This window comes from Bison bison, unplaced genomic scaffold (assembly GCF_000754665.1).
Source record: "Bison bison bison isolate TAMUID 2011002044 unplaced genomic scaffold, Bison_UMD1.0 scf7180017864382, whole genome shotgun sequence".
Lineage (NCBI taxonomy): Eukaryota > Metazoa > Chordata > Mammalia > Artiodactyla > Bovidae > Bison > Bison bison.
Window position 1 is genome coordinate 4,294,011 of NW_011494954.1, and position 6,000 is coordinate 4,300,010.

The 6,000-nt window shown below is 40.1% G+C and overlaps 1 protein-coding gene and 1 non-coding gene across 3 annotated transcripts in view; both read right to left on the reverse strand.

The window, feature by feature from the left end:
• Nucleotides 1–6,000, reverse strand: part of GIPC2 (GIPC PDZ domain containing family, member 2) — a 104,419-nt gene that overhangs the window by 86,901 nt on the left and 11,518 nt on the right. The gene's annotated exons all lie outside the window — the stretch shown is intronic.
• TRNAG-CCC lies at nucleotides 2,873–2,945 on the reverse strand. The gene has a single exon. It is a non-coding gene; the product is annotated as a tRNA-Gly (tRNA).

The following is a 6,000-nucleotide window of genomic DNA, read 5'->3' on the forward strand; positions in this document are numbered from 1 at the left end:
CTGTGAGGTATGTGATATTTCAAAACCACCCAAGGGAATTAATTCCCTGGCAGTCCAGTGGTTAGGACTTTGTATGTTCACTGCTGAGGGCCCGGGTTCAATTGCTGGTCAGGGGACTAAAAGACCACAAGCCCTGCAGCATGGCCAAACAAAAACAAAGCAAAAAACCCATCCAAATGAATCATGGAAAACTGGGAAGCAAGCATGGGGAGCCACCAGGGGTCAAAACAGAGTGGTGAGAGGATATGATCCTGACGGAAAGAGATGAGCGCTTTATGAAGAAAATGGGCCATGCAAGAAACTGTAAACATCTTGAGAAGAGAGAAAAATTGCAATTGATTTTTATTCTAAACTAGGACACCTGAAAGACATTAGAAAAATATACTGCAGAGTGACAGGGCAAGAGGAGACAAAGGAAAATGTACTATGGGGTTCCCTCGATGAGAGGTGACTAGGGGCTGGGTGAGGGAGTGGAGGCAACTTATTGACCACCTTAGACCCTTATTCATTAGAAGGCCTGAGATGCACAGAAAACCTCACCCATGGGTAGGGCCGGTGAGATGCAAGGGAGAGTGTGTAAAAATTCTTCTAGGCTTGGGTTGCTCAATTTTGAGCCACCTCCCACCCCACGGGTAGACAGCGCCAAGAAGAGAGACTGGGAAGACATGGAGAGGAGCTGCCAGGAATAGAATCCTGTCATAGCATTGGAGACACTTAGTCACAACCCCAGCTAGAGCCTCTCACCTTTGCTCCAGAGTTGTTTATGACCCGCTCCCACCCCGCCCCATCACGAAGCAGCTTCTTCCCACCCTCTGCTGGCCAACATTCCTGCCCTTCCTGCCCGTGGACTCCTGGGACTGGGGTAGAGGGAGGAGTTAGAGAAGAGGGGAGGAGGACCCCGCAGGGCCAGGAAACTTCCCGAAGAAGCTGGCAGGCTGCTGCAGGGTTCCGTCCTCAACTCCCAAGAATGTGTCAGCAGGCCAGAGCCAGGACAGGCAGTACCAGAGTCTCCTGGCTTCAAGCTTAGTGCTGACACTGTACCTTCACTACCTGCTTCTATTTTTATCCCTACACCCTCCTCTCCCCACAGCGTCCCTAAATCCCTACCATTCAAAACCTTCCTTACTGCCCGGGAAACCGGCTTGACTTGTGGGTGCTTAATTAGCAAATGTACAATAAACTTTCTCACGTCACCTTTTTTTTTTCCTTTTCTATAATTAGAGGGACTCTGAGTCCTAGTTTACCCCTGTTGTCCCAGAGTAATTATTAATACCTTCCTTTTCACTCTGTGAAGTGTCTGGGTAGGAAATATAAGTTCCCTAGCCATCTATTTATAATACTTCTTCTATTAAGCTGATCAAATAAGCACGCTTCCTTTTCAGGATGATAAGACCAGACAACATGAGATAAAAGGAAAAACATGTGATTTGCATGTTGAAGTAAAGTAATGGTAGAGTTCTTCCTCTATCCTTTAGCACCTAAGTAATCTTACCCAGAAGCTTCTTGGAAGTCAGTGTCCATGATTGAAGCACAATTAAGATTCTATGAGTCTTAACAAACGTGGGGAGAGTTGAAAATGAGCTCTAAGTATTCTGTGGCAAAAGAGAGTAGAATAATTCAGAATTCCATGCTGAGGAAAATTCTGTCACAGGTATATCTAGAGATATGACAAAAAGAAATATGGGTATTCCTACAGAGTTATTTTTTGGCTCAAGAGAAATAAGCATCGATAATGCAATGCAAAATAATTCTGAATAAATTAATATATTTAATATTTCAAGTTTAACTAAGATTTTTGTTGACTGAAATAGTTTATTAGGTTTACACTAAGCTTTATTGAAGAAGCCCTTCTCACAAGAGTCCACGTTAGTTGCTGTAACATAGAATTCCATACTGAGATAGCTTAGTTTGAGGATCATGTATAGAGACAAACTTTTAAATTTGCTTTCCACACTTTCTGGGATTAGGCAAAAAGTAGGAGAATGAAACTGTACAGGTCTAGAATAGAAAAATTAAAAGGAAAAAATTACAAAAGATTAGTCAAAAAATTGCCGAAAAAGCATCTTTTTTGAGGAAAAGAAGGAATAAGAACTAACATTTATTGAATCATTGTTCTAGATACCTAATATGCTATTTCATTCAGTTCTAACAACACTCCTATAAGGCAGGCATTATTTGTATATTTTCCAGGTTCGATTGCATTACTCAATTTTCCAGGTGAGAAAATTGAAGCTCCCCGGTGGCATCTCTAGGCACCAAACTCAGGGTACACCATCCTACCCAGAAACCACCTCCTCATTAGACTGACCTAAAGCATTGCTGTCATGCCACCCTGACTATCTATCACAGGATCCTACAAGCCTGTGAAATAGCCACAGCAGATACGTAGCTTTGAGCTATTGCAAAAGCTTGGAATCTCACAAATTTAACTATCCATGTTTCACTCCGTATAATTACAGTCCGATAAGACTGATCCTAAAACTAAAAACGTAAAACAGGAGGCCTTTCTACTGTTTCTCCCTTCCTGTTGCTTTCCCATTTTGCCCACTGCCCCCTCCTTTACTGCCTAGCTTCACAGCACAGAGCAAGTGCTCAACCTCCAGCAAACTGGCATAAAGCAATGTTGCCAGTGGGTGGGTGAGGTGATACTGGAAAACTATTTGAAATGTTGTGGGAGCTTTTTTGGTTGTTACAATGATGATGTGACACCACTGGCACTGGGAGAGGTAGAGGATGAGGTAAGGATACTGCATGAAGTCTAATCTCAGAGAGGTTCAGCTCAGTGAAGAGCTGTTTGGCATTCTGCATGATTTTCTCTCTCTTTTTTTTTTCTTTTTGGCTGTGCTGAGTCTTAGTTGCATGCAGGATCTAGTTCCCTGACCAGGGATTGAACCTGGGCCCCCTGCATTGGGAGTACAGAGTCTTAGCTACTGGACCACCAGGGAAGTCCCCTGCATGATTTTCAAATGCCCTACTTAGAGATTCATGTCGGGAAGAGAATATATACATAATGATTAAAACCTAGATCCTCTGTGTTACAGATAAAGTAGGCTTTGTTATGAGTTTTCCTGGACTGCAATTACCACATAAACCAAAGAAAGACTTTCTTATTTGCATAGAACCTTATCAAGAGTTGTTCATCTCAGAAAGTCAAGTCACTGTGTCCATGTTATTTGAATTTAACATAAAACATATCAGCTGCTCCTATTATTGTTAAATAGTTCTACGAATATCTACAAATATTTAAGAGAGCAAAAGATAACATAGAATCAAAATATTCCTGTCTTATTTCTATTGTTCTATTCTTTTTAAATTAATCACTGCAGATGGTGACTGCAGCCATGAAATTAAAAGATGCTTACTCCTTGGAAGGAAAGTTATGATCAACCTAGACAGCATATTGAAAAGCAGAGACATTACTTTGGCCACAAAGGTCCTTCTAGTCAAGGCTATGGTTTTTCCTGTGGTCATGTATGGATGTGAGAGTTGGACTGTGAAGAAGGCTGAGCGCCGAAGAATTGATGCTTTTGAACTGTGGTGTTGGAGAAGACTCCTGAGAGTCCCTCGGACTGCAAGGAGATCCAACTAGTTCATTCTTTGGAAGGAATGATGCTAAAGCTGAAACTCCAGTACTTTGGCCACCTAATGCAAAGAGTTGACTCATCAGAAAAGATTCTGATGCTGGGAGGGATTGGGGGCAGGAGGAGAAGGGGACGACAGAGGATGAGATGGCTGGATGGCATCACTGACTCAATGGACGTGAGTCTGAGTGAACTCCAGGAGTTGGTGATGGACAGGGAGGCCTGGCATGCTGCGATTCATGAGGTCACAAAGAATCGGACACGACTGAGCGACTGAACTGAACTAAACTGATTAGCTATTAAGTATAGATACAAGCAACTGACTGCTTCATTATGTCTTCTAAGATAGTTTTCCCAAGTATTTGCATTGAAATCCATATTTGTTTCTAGTATTACTGTTAAGGAATATATTAATTCTTAAAGTTTTATATACATAGGTAGATGTTATTGTTTAAATATTTATTTCAGGATAAGTAAAAGTGATGCCGCAAAATATTTGTTATTACAGGGGAACTTTGGGTCCAGTAAGATTAAGAACCACTTGTATAAAGGAAAGAGCATGAGCTGGGAGTTTGACAAACATAAGATAAAAGATATCTCTTTGGACTACATGATTTGAGTAGTTTATTTTTGTTCTGAGCTACCATTGCCTCATCTATCAATCACAGTCATTTCTGGGAGTGCTGTTAAGAACTGCTATTTCAGACAAAATAGCACAGGTTAAGTAGTAATGATAGGTGTTCAACAATAACTCCCTTCTCAATGCTCAAGCTGTGCTTCCCTCCCCCACTTAGCTTTACAAAAAGGCAGGAAAATTAAGATAGGAAGCAGGAAGTATAAGGAATACAAAAGGAGAAAGGGAGTAACAAATCATGACCAGTACCTAATATTTAACTATACCCAGAACACATTGTTAGTATCAGATGTGAGAAGGTTTAAGTTACATTCTGGCCCTAGATCAAGTTACATTCTGGCCCTAGATCATGAAGAACAGGTTGTTAATGCCAATCACACAAACACTACTACTTAATGCAACATATGGCTATGCAAATTGTTCTAAGAATGGATACAGAATTATTATTTCTTCAATCTTGTTACTGTGTATCCCTGTAAGACCACTTAAAGTTAACACTGTAACTTAAGAACCTGTGACTTTTACAGACTGAGATATAGATCCTAGATGTTAGCCTTTTTTTTTAAGGTTGGAACTTTTCCTCTATGTGTGCTTTGATTATCTCCATGGAGATTTTTATACAACAGCAGATGCACTTTCTGGAGTGCTAGTGTTCTTGAGCCTCTTAGCCACTACTAATTGGATCCAAATACATCCCTAAAAGGCAAATATTCTATCACTGACAAGATCTAAGATCCTTTCTACCCTTTCACTTATCTGTAGAAGCCATAGGACCTCCCTGGTATTAGCCATGTCCAAGCTTCAACTTTCTACTCCACATTTTAATCACCAAAACTTCAGAGTACTCAGTACACCCCAAACAGAAAAGCTAGAGTTTCTAAGACAGTGAGAAAAAGAAGCAGTTTTTGGATCACAATACAGAGAAACAGTGGCAGTCATCCATTCTCAGTTGGCTTCCTCTTTTCTTTACCTTGGCAAGTATCTAGCCCAAAACTATTTGTTAGTTGCTTTATTGAATAAATAGTTTCAAGGAACACCTTTAGATGTACACCAAAATTCACAGAAGCATTAATTACAATTGCCAAAAAATGGAAACAACCTAAATGTGAATAGACAAAGGTGGTGTGGTATATACATACAGTGGAATACTACTCGGCCATAAAGAAAAAAGTTTTGCCACTTCAGCAACATGGATAGACCCGGAGAGTATTATGCTAAGTGAAACAAGTCAGACAGAAAAAAAGAAATGCTATATGATATCACCTATATGTGGACTCTAAAAAAAGTACAACAAACTAGTTAATAAAGAACAACAAAAAAAGAACAGGCTTACAGATATAGAGAACAAACTGGTAGTTACCTGTAGAGAGAGGGAAGGAGGGAGAGAAAGAGAGGGATAGGGGACTAAGAGGTACAAACTACTATATATAAAAAATAATCCACAAGGATACATTGTAAAACAGCAGGAATATAGTCAATATTTTATAACAACTAAAAATGGAATATATCTTAAAAATTGTGAATCACTGTGTTGTATACCTGAAACATAATGCTATGCCTCAACTCTAGTTCCATTTTTTAAAAAAATGAATACCTCTGGTTATGTCAGGTGATAGGGGTTTATCATAAGGAGACACAGGGAAGCAAAAGTACAGGAAATATTTTCAGAAGACAGGCTTCTTAGAAATTACTAAAAATTGGCTCATTGCCATTAAAGACACACTATCAGCTCTCCTGACATGAATGACACTCTGATGGCCCTCTGTGACCCTGAAAAGACTGCAG